The following is a 14775-nucleotide window of genomic DNA, read 5'->3' as shown; positions in this document are numbered from 1 at the left end:
AAGCAAAGAAACCACATCTGTTACAGTGACTGCAATTGACGTCACCACCTGATTAAGCTTATGATAATCAACTAACATTTTCCAAGACCCATTTGTCTTCTGCACAAGCCAAACAGGAGAGAAAAAATGGGAATCATCTCATAGGAAATGTTATAGGAATCACCACCCCTGCATCCTTCACATCCTGGATGGTGGCACTAATCTCTGCAATCCCTCCAGGAATGCAGTATAGCTTTTGATTTACTCCCTCCCCAAATATAGGCAACCCTAGTGACTCCCATGTGGCATTTCCTACCATAATATCCCTCACTCCACAGGTTAGGGAACCAATATTGGGGTTTAGCCAAGTGCTAAGTATATATATTGCCATTATATATTCTGGGGTTGGGAAAATAACCAAGGATAAGTTTGAGGGCCCATTGGAAACACTGTGAGTCAGACCTTAGCCAAAACGTCATTGATCATCTGACCTCCATAAACAGCTACTTTTACTGGAGGGCTTCAATGATATTTTGGATCTCTTGGAATGAATATCATTTCAAGCCTGTGTCTAGTAGTCCCCAAAAGATCTGATCATTGCCTCTTCCCAAAAGCACAGTTACCCTGGTAAAAAAAAAAACATTAGTTCCCTTTGGGAAAGGATAGGAGAAATATTAACAGTAAAACTTATCAGTGCTACATCAGGGTCTTTCCTCAAGGGGACCTGGACTCCCCTTTATTCACGGAGTTCTGGGCCTGTAAACTGGCTCAAATCTAGGAATTGGTTGGGGGGCCGTTATTCTTTGCTGTTATGATCTAAGGCATACTTTTGTACATTTGCACTGGAATTATTCTACTTGTATAAGTCAAGTAAGGGTTTTGTGGGTTTCCCATCTATTTGGCTTATAGAAACACCATGATTGATTAGCCAACTCCAAAGAGATGTCAATGAGTCAGAACATTTTGTTCATTTCTTTTCCTTCACTATTATGGTAACTACAATTACCCTGTCTTTGAAAATTGAGCACTGCCACTTGGCCCCTTCCTCCCCAGGATTCAATTGTTCCCATTGCGTTTAAATCTTTCAAGTGATTGACCACAGCTCCCACAGGTCTGGCATACAGAGAAGAGCAGAGACAGAGCGATTCAAGGATGCTGGTCCTTCCCCCACAAATTTGTTTCTTATAATTTTGGTGAAAGGCACCTTTTCTGGACCCTCCCAGTATGGACATGACAGATTCACTCCCAGGATTCTAATCTCTCTGAGCCTCTAAATCCCTTCATCAACAATAAACCAAGGGATATTAGGCATTTCCAGCTCACTCACAGTAGACCATCCTTTGACCCATACTCCATCCAACCATCTAAACTATTAGTACATTTTTTAAAATAATGTGAGCTGTTACATTCAACATAAAATCTCTGCTTAACAGGCCCATATCAATACAATCAGCATGGTCTAATTATACTTTTCTTCCGCCATTATCTTATACCCTTAAAATCCATTCCCACCCATGTTCTTAGAAAACTCAGAGAGTTCCTATAAAATACAGTGCCCCTCCTTATGGGTTACACTGTGTACTTCACCCATAGGGACCTGCTTAGACTTGGAGCTAGTTGTAGGCCTAAAGGCAAAAGTGGATAGTGAGAGCAGGTCCTGAGGAGTGTCCACATTTTCATGTTGAGCAACGGAATCATGAAAGGTTATTACCATTTCCATAGTCAAAGCAGAATTGGTTCCCTCTAGGGGAGGTGGAGAAGTTTATACCACAGAGATTGGGGATAGGGATGCCACTGTCACAGCTAAGGGTGGGGATTCAACACCTTCTGGCAAAATAAATCATCAGAATATAGAAATTCAATGTCCCCAGCCCCTTTAGGGTCCTCCCATACATCTCCATCCCAATTTACAGGATCCCATTCTTTACCAAGCAGCACTCTCACTTCAACTGCCAACGCCTTTCAAGGTTGAGAGTTAAACTTATGTCTTAATACAACCAATTACAGGATGAAGGTTTATGATTGATTTTTGGCAACCTCAGTCCTATGACTACAAGAAACAAGATTCTCCTTCAGAGCACACTGAGAAGTTTTTAAATTGGTTATGATCATCTGGAGCTGTTCCTTCTCCTTTCTTACTTTGGTGAAACCAGAAGCAACCAACCAACATCACCATATTGTTTAGTTTTCCAGAAGTATTCAAAAGTATGATGGATGGAATCACTGAACTCCTTGCTACTTATAAGTGGTGAATTAGAACATCAAATGCATTTACTTAACATACCTTTTAAACATTTTGCACCAGGATTATCAGTGTTCCCCATATACTAACAGGAGAAACTAACAACTTTAGTTCTAACCAATTTAGTCAGCCAACTCTAGAAACCGCAAAAGCAGGTCAGGAAATTCATCCTTACAATTCTGTTTCTCTAGAACTACTCTTGGTACCAAAAGATATATTAGGGTACTCTAGAGGAACAGAACCAAATACACACACATACACACACACATGGTTATAAAAAGGGGATTTATTAGATTGACTTATATAATCAGAATCTGAATAGGAACCAGCAGCTGCTCAGTCTAAAAGTTAGAGCCTCAGAACAAGAGGGACATATCATGGGACCCCAGTTTGGGACTAAAGGCCTGGAAACTTCCTGGAGAGTCACAGGTCAGAGTCTGCTTTGGAAAGGTCAGGAGCTGGAGTCTGATGTTCTTAGGCAATTGCAGCAGCAATCAAAAACCTGATCAAGAAGAATCAGGCCGGCTGGGGATGTGGCTCAAGTGGGTAGTGTGCTTGCCTGGCATGCAAGGGGTGCTGGGTTCAATACTCAGCACCACATAAAAATAAAATAAAGTTAACGTGTCCACCGAAAACTAAAAAATAAATATTAAAAAATTCTCTCTCTCTCTTAAAAAAAAAAGAAGAAGAAGAATCAAGCTTGGGCCTGCTGCTACTTCCTCATTTTTCCAACTTTTTGTTCCATTTAAGCTCCTAACCTGTAGGACTGTGCCGTCCACACCAAGAGGGACTCTCCACCCCAGTTTGCTGTCCCACATGCCAATTTTTCCTAGGCACACCCTCAATGAGACACCCAGAAGCCTCTTAATCTTATGTATCTCTTAATCCAAACAAGTTGACAATCACACTAATCATCACAAGCTTTTTCTCAAATGGTATTTTTTGGTGAGGTCTACTCTGGTCTTCCAACTTAGAGCTGGAATTCTCCCTACTCTCATTTCTTACTGCCTCATCTTATTTTTGTTGATAGTATTTATAACTTTCTAAAAATACCATGCCCTCTTACATTTTGTTTTTTTCACCTTCCACTAGAATGTAATCTGTATGAGGGCATGGCTTTTTCTTTTGCTTTGTTTATTGATATGTTCTTAGTTCCTAGAGTTGTACCTAGCATGCCCGTCTGTATTTGGTGGACATTTTAATCAATTCACAAGTCTTCACAAGAACATATTCATGTATTATAGATGTTTTTAAATGTCAAAGACTAAAAAGGAAAACACACACACACACACACAATAAATAAATAAATAAATATCAAAGACTAGCTGAGCATGGTAGCACATGCTTGCCACACAACAATTCAGGAGTCAGAAGCAGAAGCATAGTCAATTCAAGGCCAACCTGGGAAATTTAAGGAGACTGTGGGGGGGGGTTGACGAATGACTTGTGTACGTTGATACAGCAGGAATAGGAGCCGTTTATTGTAGGATCTGAGCGATATTTATACATTTTACACAGCTTATCTAATTAGCATAAAATAGATACAGCAGTCAACCAATAAGGAATCTCCACACTTAATGGCTCACTTTTGTTACTTCACAAACCACTCCCTCTGGCATTTGGCCAGGCGCCATCCAGACTTGTTTACAGACTTTAACATTTCTCTGGCAAAATAACAGGTGCCAATCTGACTTGTTTACAGACCTTAACAGGAGACCTTGTCTCAAAATAAAATAAGTAAATAAACAAAAAGATCTGGGGTGTTATGGACCAGGTTATAGGGCAATGACCAAACAGAATCCATTTTACCCTGAGACTCCAAGTCACGTAAGAAATGCTTCTCCCAAGAGAAAACTCTACCTCCGCCATTCTGATCCTGCTTAGCACACCCCATTTAGGAATACAAATGTTTCTGTTCTTCGTACACAATGTAAAATTGTTCTCTGTTTGGTTCCCATTTTTCTTGGACAATGTACCCTGTCAAAGAATGATTGTCTAGATGTTAGTAATCATTCTTCAACTTGTACTCAACTAGGGTCATTTTGACCCACTTCCCTCACTGTTTATGATTTTAGATCTCATAATGTTTGTTCATGGTTTCAAATCATAGCAACAGCCACTTATGATTAATGATTAATGTGGTTTGGGACTGTAAAGGTGTGCTCTAACCCTTGGAGGGGGTCAAAGGGTGTAGACTTGCAGCTCTGCCCCTTGGCCCGCCACTGGTGAATAGAGTTTCCATTGCCTGCTTTAAGATTGACTCGGTGACTTATTACAGTCTCTCCATAACAGGGGGATGTAGCTCAGTGGTGAATTCCCTGGGTTCAATCCCCAGCACCACCCACCCACCCACACACACACACAAATAAAATAAAAAATAAAAATCAAAGACTTTATAAGTCAAATATATAATCATCAATTACACGAACAAAAAGTTAGAATGAAATGTTTGAGGATTTCCCAGCTTCAGTGGAACAAGGTTTGAAAACCTCTGGTTAGAAGTTAAAGCAGATAGAACTTTACAGTTTACACAGACAGGTACACTCCTCAACAATGGGAGTGGTCTGACCTGAAACAGTATCTATTTTTCCACCAACTTAGACTTTGCACACTCTTTTATCCCAGCAGCTGAGGAGGCTGAGGCAGTGAGAGCGCAAGTCTCAGCAACTTAGCAAGGCCCTAAGCAACAGCGAGAACCTGTCTCAAAATAGAATACAAAAAGGGCTGGGGACGTGGCTCAGTAGTTGAGTACCCCTGGGTTCAACCCCTAGTACCTCAAAAAAAAAAAAAAAAAAAAAAAGAAAGAAAGAAAGAGAAAAAGAATAAACAAGTCATTCTTAGGAAGCTTTGAGAAATCCCCAATTATTTCTTCATAGAGATAAAGGAGCAATGAAAGTCCCTTATTTTTTGAAAGGGAAGCACAGTGGCAGAGAAACACACATTTATTAATTCCTGGAGCCTTCTTTATTTCTTTTAAAAGAAAATGCATGACCCTAAGAATATAGATGCAAATGAATCCTGAATCTGATTCAAGCAAACATTAATTCTTTGAGACAGGGGACTAAGACAGGTTTAAAAATACCAGCTTCATCCCCTCTTCAAGGAGCAGCAAAGGCTGGGCGTGGTGGTGCACACCTGTAATCCCAGTGGCTCCAGAGACTGAGACAGGAAGACCCAGAGTTCAAAGCCAGCCTTGGCAACAGGGAGGCACTAAGTAACTCAGTGAGATCCTGTCTCTAAATAAAATACAAATTAGGGCTGGGGATTTGACTGCTCTGAGTTCAACCCCCGGTACCCCCCATCATCACCACCAAAAAAGAGCAGCAAAGACCTTTGGCTAGAGGCTGAGGTTCCATTTATCAAAATCAGTGGTGTGGAAGGGGGAAGAAACCATGGTAAACTAATAAGGACAGGAGGTTGGAGCCAGGGCCCAGGTAAATATTTTAATAATCCTTTTCTCAGGGTTTAACTGAGGGGCAGCAACAGGTACTTCATAGCATCAGTTTATAAGGAAGTCTTCACAATTTTCGAGAATGAATGAATGGGAATTTATGATTATCTACTCCTATAAATCCAAGATATACAAAAAGTACGCCAAATTTTCTTTAAGGCTTTTATATTGTTTATTAAAACTAAATAAATTCTATATTCTGTGTCTTTATTATCAAGTCTCATAATTATCATTCCAAGTTTTGCCACTTGCAGTTTGGGTTTCTTTTTTTATTATTATTTTATTCTAATTTGTTATATATGCCAACAGAATGGATTACAATTCATATTGTACACATAGAGCACAATTTTTCATATCTCTGGTTGTATACAAATTAGAGTCACACCATTCGTGTCTTCAAACATGTACTTAGGATATGATGTCCATCTCTTCCACTGTCTTTCCTACCTCCATACCCCCTCCTTTCCCCTCCCTCCTCTTTGGTCTATCTAGAGTTCGTCTTCCTCCCATGCTCCCCCTGCCAACCCTATTATGATTCAGCATCCTTATATCAGAGAAAACATTCAGCATTTGGCTTTTAGGGATGGCTAACTTCATTTAGCAGTATATTCTCCAACTTCATCCTTTTACCTGCAAATGCCATGATTTTATTTTCTTTTAATGCTGAACAGTTTTCCATTGTGTATATATGCCACATTTTCTTTATCCATTCATCTATTGAAGGGCATAGAGTTTGGTTTCACAGTTTAACTACTGTGAAACATTGATGTGGCTGTGTCCCTGTAGTATGATGTTATTAAGTCCTTTTGGGTATAGACTGAGGGGAGGGATAGCTGGGTCAAATGGTGGTTCCATTCCCAGTTTTCCAGGGAATCTCCATACTGCTTTCCATATTGGCTGTACCAGTTTGCAGTCCCACCAGCAATGAGTGTGCCTTTTTCCCTACATCCTTGCCAACACATGTTGTTGTTTGTATTCTTAATAGCTGCCATTCTGTCCGGAGTGAGTTGAAACCTTAGACTAGTTTCGATTGCATTTCTCTAATTACTAGATATGTTGAACATTTTTTCATATATTTGTTGATTGATTGCATATCCTCTTCTGAGAAGAATCTGTTCAGGTCCTTGGCCCATTTATTGATTGGGTTATTTGTTTTTTGGTGTTAAGGTTTTGAGTGCTTTATAATCCTAGAGATTAGTGCTCTATCTGATGTGTGTGTGGCAAAAATTTGCTCCCAAAATGTAGACCCTGAGACAAACTCACATAACTACAGTTATATTAGACAAAGTCGCCAAAAATATACATTGGAGAAAATATAGCCTCTTTAACAAATGGTGCTGGGAAAACTGGAAATCCATATGCAACAAAATGAAATTAAACCCCCATCTCTCACCATGCACAAAACTCAACTCAAAGTGGATCAAGGACCTAGGAATTAAACCAGAGACACTGCACCTATTAAAAAAAAAAGTAGGCCCAAATCTCCATCTTGTCGGGTTAAGCCCCAACTTCCTTAATAAGACTCCTATAGTGCAAGAATTAAAATCAAGAATCAATAAATGGGATGGATCAAACTAAAAAACTTCTTCTTAGTTTGGGTTTCTTATTTTGCCAATTATATTATAAACTTCTCAGAGTTAAGGACCAGATCTTATGCATTCCATAGCCCAAAAATAGTATGGTGCTATTCACATAGTAATTGTTTAATCAATTTTTTATATATACCAAATTACATAAACATTGCTTAGTACCACACTTGTAACAGAACTTTGAAATGATGGATCTGAAACTTGTTTCAGTAACTTCCTATAAATTTTAAATGCCAAATACCAGGACAGAACATTAATAATTGTGGCAGTGTCCTTGTTAACCCTTCAGAATTTTAATTTATTAAACTGGTATACCAAGCAGCTCTAGGACAGAGAAGATCAAATCAAAGCAAGTATTTTTATTGAATAGACCAACCCCATCTTTATTGCTTGGAAAACGTGTAGGTACTATTTGTGATCTGTAACAACTAGGTCCTAAAGTTTATGATTTGGTGCCTACATCAGCTTGATAGAAAATAGATTTTTGGGAGGGCAGCACCACCTGGTGTTTTTTGTTTGTTTTTCACAAAGCTGAAGATCTAGAGAAGTGTAGCAAATTTTATATATTCACATAATGATGCATTTGTAGGTTGTGTATCTTTTGTGGCAGAGAAAGCAAAGGCAAGAGACAAAGTCAAGAGAGATTTAAAAACAGCAAAAATTGGGCAGGATATGTAGCTAACGGTAGAGCACTTGTCCAACATGTGCAAGGCCCTGGATATGATCCCTAACTCTGCAAAGAAAAAAAAAAAATCAGTTAAAATTATGGCTGGGATGGTAGCTCAGTGGTGGAGTGAGGCTCTGGGTTCCATCCTCAGTACTGCCAAGAAAAGGAAAAATTAGTAACAATCAATGTGCCCTAACAAGGGGAATGTGACAAATACTGGTATACAGTATCAGAGTTACAAAAGTGTAGGTTATAGGCTCTAAAAAAAAAAAAAAAAAAAAAAAAGTATGTGGTCTACATTGGTATATGCCTCCCCTATAAAGTTATAATCGATGAAGCAAATCAGAACTTAAATAACCTGAATGTGTTTACGAATTTTGGAATATAAAAAATAGCATGCATGAACAGAGATCAGAGATGAATTTGAAAAAAAGAAAATAGGGGCTGGGGTTGTAGGTCAGTGGTAGAGCGCTCACCTAGCACAGGTGAGGCCCTGGGTTTAATCCTCAGCACCACATAAAAATAAATAAATTAATTGAAGATATTGTATCCAATTACAACTAAAAAATAAATATTAAAAAAAATAGTGTTAATAATTATTTTTAATTTTATTGCTGCATAAATTTACTGAAGTTTATAGCTGTCAATATTTTGAGTGTGAGACATGAGAACAATAAGAATTTCAGACAATCAAGAAAAAAGACAGTAAAAAAGGGGAAAAGTAGAAAGATAGTAAGAGCAAAAGAAAAGCACAAGGTAGGGAAACAAGAGCCATACAATGCTATGCCCCCCTCATCTCTCTCAGTGCCTTGGACCTTAATCAGGGGGATACCAGATGCACAGGGCAATGGGGGATTAAGAAAAACACAGCCGCAAGCACGCAGGGAGAAAGTGGGGCCAGGTGGTTCAGAAAGCCCTGGTGAGGCTTGAGTGACCCCAAGCTAACTCAGCAAATTTATAATATAGGTTTTATCAAAAGGTTAATTGTGGGAAAGTTTCAGCAAAGCAGGCAGTCTGAAGCACACAGGACTGAGGAGACATTAGGGTCATCTTGTTTTGCTCAGAATTCCCTATCCCTGGGATAAGGTGCTGAACTCAAGGCCGTGACTGACAACAGCCTCAAGGCTTTCCCACATAGCTCTCCTGGCCAGTGTTACCATAGTAGCTGGGGCATCAAGACCTGCATTTTTGCATAGTTAGCTCCCAATGCAAACCTATCTCTCCACAGTAGAAACTTCTGCCTCAAGGCAAAACTGACGTGGAGAGAGACAGAAACTAACAGCAGACACAAGGACATAAGATGTGCAGGTTCTAGAGTAACTTATTTATGCCCCACAACAACGCTGTGGGGTCATTATTACCCTACTTTAGAACATGAAACCAAGTAACCCCCGAATTAAACAGCTGCTTGATTATAGGGCTGAGCAGCCCCAGACTTCACATCCTAAACATTTTATACCAATGCCTCTTAGGCAGACACAGGAACGTTTCAGAAAGTAAGTCTCCAATGTCCTTTAAAATACTAACAAATGATTCAGTAACTCAACACAGATCTTTCTGAAGTCCAAAACATTGTTCTGCCTTGTTTGAATAGAAATCATTTTTTAAGTGTTTTTTTTTTCTTTTTTTTTTTAACCACTCCACCCCCAACCCCCACCCCCACACCGGAAATTCTAAAGGTTTGCATCTTTGAATACCCATGAAAAAGCACATTCATTCATTCCCTCATTCATTCAACAAATTGGGCACCTACTGTGTGTAGGACTGTAATAGGTCTTGTGTGCATGTGACGTGTATCCCTCAAAAAACGTAGGTAGTGATGTATCAGATATAGCTGTTTGCTGGTTTGGCATCTAACAAAGTGTATATCTGGAAAACAAAGCCTTGATTAGAAAACCCAATTCCAGCAGGGTGCAGTGGTGCTGCCCCTGCCCCGTAATCCTATCCTTCCTCCCCTGAGCCTCGGGAGGCTGGGGCAATAGAATTGCAAGTTCAAGGCCAGAATCAGCAACTTAGTGAGACCAATCTCAAGGAATAAAAAGAACTGGGGATGTAGTTCAATGGCAGAGAACTCCTGGGTCAATCCCCAGTACCAAAAGAAAAGAAAAATAAAACCAAAAAACTACTATTCTCTAACATTCTAGTAGGAAGTTTGGGCATGGATTCTTTTTAATGAGCTTGGGTTTAGGCTTTAGTGAGACTTACTGCTTATATTTCTTTGATCCTTAAGAGCAGGCTTGGCATCAGGAAAATATAAATGTGAAGACCTTCTTGGCAGCTGCTGGGAGCCACAGCCAATTAATATGATGCTATGATGCATGGCATTTTTGATTGAAAGGTGATGCCAGCTAGCCATTGAGATGATATGATTATGTTAAAAATTACATTCATATGGATACCGGACTCCTGCTGCGGGACTCCTGGAGAGTTCCCATTGGTTGGGAAAGTGCAGTAGGAGGGAATTCCGGGGAGGCGCTTGCGCTGGAATGCTGGGAAGGGACCGGCAGAACGCCGCGTGGGTGGATCGGGAAGCTTCCCGGGCGGACGTGTTATTGGCGGTTCTTTCAAATAAAGTTTGTTCCTGTTTGAGTGGCTCGTGATCTTGTGCCCAGCCAGAGACTGCGGCAGGCAGCACCTAAAGAAGACTCTTAGATTTGTATCTTCTGAAAACATTATCCTTATTTGTTACTTCAAGGCAAAGACCATTGTGCCCTCATCACTTCTCAGCTGTGCCAGCATTAACTAACTAGAACTGACTGAACTGACTGAACAAGATCTGGGGAGAGATGAGAAAAAAAATATGTACAGACCAGAATCAAGTTTAAGAGGGTTGGATATGGAAGAAATTACACTGGAGCAGTTGAGCGGCAGGGGATACACTATGAAGGAAAGATATTTTATATAATGCTAGAGTTTTCATATTACCTAGGAGATGCAATTGAAAAAATGTAAACATAAGCTCACTTTGATCAGTGTGCAGAGAATGAACAAGGAGTTTGCACAGTGCCACATACCTGTAATCCCAAAGACTCAGGACACTGGGACAGAAGGATTGCAAATGGGCAATTTAGTGAGACCCTGACTCAAAATAAAAAGGGCTGAAAATGTAGATTAGTGGTAAAGCACCCTGGGTTCAATCCTTGGAACTACAAAAGGGGAAGGAAGGAAGGAAGGAAGGAAGGAAGGAAGGAAGGAAGGGGGAGAGGGAGGGAAGAAAGAGCAAACAAGGGGAAAGGGGATATCACTTGGGGAGCTACAGTGTCATAGTGAGGATGGGGCAGTGGAGACAAATTACAGACATGCAGGAGGAAAGGCTGGTTCCCTAAGTTTTGCCTGGAGAGTCTTCGTGGGAGGCATTGCCATTCATCAAGATAGGGAAAGGAAAAGGAATAAGTTTGAGGGTATGCGTTGACACTGAGGCATCTTCAGAATCTCAGAGTGATCATTCCCAGCGCGTGTCAGAATAGTTGGATTTGGAGCTCAAGAAAGAAGTCAGTTGAGCACATAGTTGTGAGTCATCTGCACCCAGGTAATAGGTATAGTCATGAGGCTGATTACTTCCCACAAGGAGGTTACACAATGAGAAGGGTGTTGATGGTAGATCCAGACAACATCAAAACTCAAAGGGGAGGAGACTGAGAAGCAGCTGCTGAATACATGGAAGGAAAACCGGAAAAGTGGTTTCAGAAAAGCTAAGAAACTATTTTTCAAGTGGGGAGTGGCCAAGAGTATGAATCAATGAAGAGGGGTTCAAAAAGTTAAAAATTTAAAAATTAAAACCACTGTGATTAGCCAGGAGGAGGTCACTGTGGACCCTTGAAACGGATGTTTCCTTGGTTGGTGGGGTGACAAGGTAGAATTGAGGAGTGAATGAGAGACAGGAAATGGGAGCCATGAATGCAGTCAGGCATTCTAAAGCCTAAAAGTTTGGTTAACTTTTGTCTTGAACTTCGGTTGCTTGTACTGTTTTTTTCTCCTTCTTGCTCTGATAGGTTTTCCTTTTATTCTGTTCTTCCTGGTTTCTAGCAAACATTCTCAGGTTTCTTGTGGAATTTTTTCATTTAATTATTAATGTGTAAGTTTTCATTAACCTCATCTCATTTCTTCAGTGGAAAATAACTGACTTTGGGGTGTCATAGGACTGGGATTGAATTCCCTGCCAGAGCCTTTAGGTAGTTGCTGTTTTGTTTGTTTGTTCCCTGCGGGAGTTTCTGTCTACTCAGAAATCCTCTCAAATGAGCCACAGGCTGGGACCTGAGACTGTTGAGGGTGGGGAAGCTCCTTCCTTCATTTCTGTCTCTCTGGCAAGTGTCTGATCCCATCTCTGCTTTCTCTGCACACTAGAAATAGCCAGAATCCGTCTGACAAGTTCCTGCGATTCCAGCTTCTCCTGTTACACATTACAGAGCCAATTCATCTCTTGGTACACATTTTTAAAGAGAATCTAACTGGTTGTTGACCAGCCAAGGATAAACTCTATTCAGGATCACATAGTCCAAACAGCAAGATGTGTCAATTGGTACAGACATGGCCTCCCATTTAAGAAAGAGCTATGAGTTCCTGGGAATGAGGTTCGAGCTGGACAGAAACCAATATGGGACCTTGGACACATATTTTTTGTCTTATCTGCAGGGTGGAGTTAAAACTCCGTGGATGCTGTGTGGTCTTTCCTAGAATGAGCCCTCAGGGCTGAAGGAATCCTTCCTCTTCCTGCTGGGGGCACTACCAGGAGACAGCTCTCATCTGCCACCCTCTCCAAGTGATAAGGGACAGATTTGAGTGGTGGGACTGTGAGGTTAAAGGAATGATTCTATAAAATGGATCCATTTGCAGATCACCACCTGCTCTCACCTTCCAAAAGCAATTTACCTGCAACCTTCCCTGGTTTAAATTGACAGGATATGTTACATTCTTCAGCAAACTACCTATTATCTACAGGAGAATTGCATGCCCACATGATTCCGATAAAAGGAACACAAGTTACCCTGAAGGGGAGACTTTTGTGACCCTTTCACAGACCAGATCCTGAAATTCAGGGAGATAAGGAAAATTCCCCCAACCATGTAATCTGCAAGAACGGGGTTTCAATTGGAACTGGTTAGCATGGGTCAAAGTGACCTAGAGTTGTCACGGCAGTGGAGACTAGAAAGCCTGATGTCATCCTGCTAACAGTCAAGAAGTAGACTGGGAGGGACAATCTGGAAACTTCCCTTGGACACCCAATAAAACTGTAGGACAGGAGAAGCATGCTTTCCCTCTCCTTTCTCAGACAACCCACTCTCTCCCTTGAGAGTGTCCCCTTTTCCTCTTTCTTACCCCCTCTAATAAACTCATGCCTGTCATTCTGAGTGACATGCCTGAAATTTTTCTGACTTGATCTTAAGAATAGGAATTTGAAGAGGGGGGAACTTCAAACTACTCGATTTCCTGGAAGGCCCCAGACCTGTAACACAAGTATTTTCCCTGGCAGAAGAGAACCTCCTTGCTCACAGCATGTTCTCTTTCCAAGGACAGTCTGTATCCAATGGCTGGTCAGTGTGGGAGGAACAAAGGCCTGTTCTCCCACCCCCACCAGATGGGCACAACTCTAAGAGACACCCCAATTCCAGGGTTCACTGTAGAAGGATGTGGGTCTCTGCTGTGCCTGCACATAGCCCAGCTTCTCCCTGCTTGTCTCCCTTCAGTCACATATTCCCAAGAACATTCTCTAATAAGCTTGCCTTTGAATCTCTAAGTCAGCTTTCCAAGGAACCCAACCTGTCATAAAATCTTTCCCCCACCTTATAGTTTAGGAAGCAATAAATGAAATAATGTAAGTAAAGTTACCTACGACAATTCCAGCAACACCCTCACAGTGATTGTGAGGAATGAGATAATATGTGCAGAAGAATGTGGTATATTCATTTCTTCTTTCCAGTCTTTCAAAGAAGCAGAGTTAGACTCATTCAAGCAGCCCTGATCTTTTAGATTTTATTTTCCTCTAAATGAGTTTCAGAAAAAGATTCTGAACCAATTTTTACTAATTTGTACATTACATAGGCATAACTAATCATCATCTAAGTAAACATCAAGAGAGGTGACATGTTATCTCTTTACATTACACACTACACTTGGCTTAATTATTTAAAATATCTCAGTTGGGTGAAGTGGTGCACACTTGTAATCTTAGTTACTCAGGCAGGAGGATCACAAGTTTGAGGCCAGCTTAGGTAATTTAGAGAACCTTACCTCAAAATCTTTAAAAAGATTAAAAACAAAGAGCTAGGGATGTAACTCAGTGGTAGAGTACCCCTGGGTTCAATCCCCTGTAAGGTATGCAGGGAACAGGACATAGTAGTATACTCCTATAATCCCCAGCAACTCGGGAGGCTGAGGCAGGAGTATGGAAAGTTTGAGGCCAACCTCAGCAACTAAGTGAGACCCTATCTCCAAGTAAAAAAATGAAAAGGAATGGGGATATTGCTCAGTGGTAAAGCAATATCAGACTGAACCACTGGGTTCAACCCCCAGTACCAAAAAAAAAAAAAAAAAAAAGATCAAATGCCTGTTTCCCATTAACAGATGAAAGTAGAAGTCAATGCATTAGTTTACTCATTTAACAAACATTAATGATTACTTGCTAAACACAGAAAGAGCCAGGCATATATTTATCAAGCTGCCTTTAGAGGACTTTTGTGTAAGAGGTCCTTGTGTCTATGGAGTACAAATAATTATGTTTTACTTTATCAATGACAGATCAAAAACTGCTTGTGTTGCAAGTATAATCCTGAATTCTATAGCATCATTGCCAAACATATGTTTCTAACTTTTATTATGGACATGCTACAGTAAAATATATCACAAAACT

The sequence above is a fragment of the Callospermophilus lateralis genome, chromosome 8 (genome assembly GCF_048772815.1).
Source record: "Callospermophilus lateralis isolate mCalLat2 chromosome 8, mCalLat2.hap1, whole genome shotgun sequence".
Lineage (NCBI taxonomy): Eukaryota > Metazoa > Chordata > Mammalia > Rodentia > Sciuridae > Callospermophilus > Callospermophilus lateralis.
The sequence above is the reverse complement of the archived record's forward strand: the minus strand, read 5'-3'. Positions refer to the sequence as shown.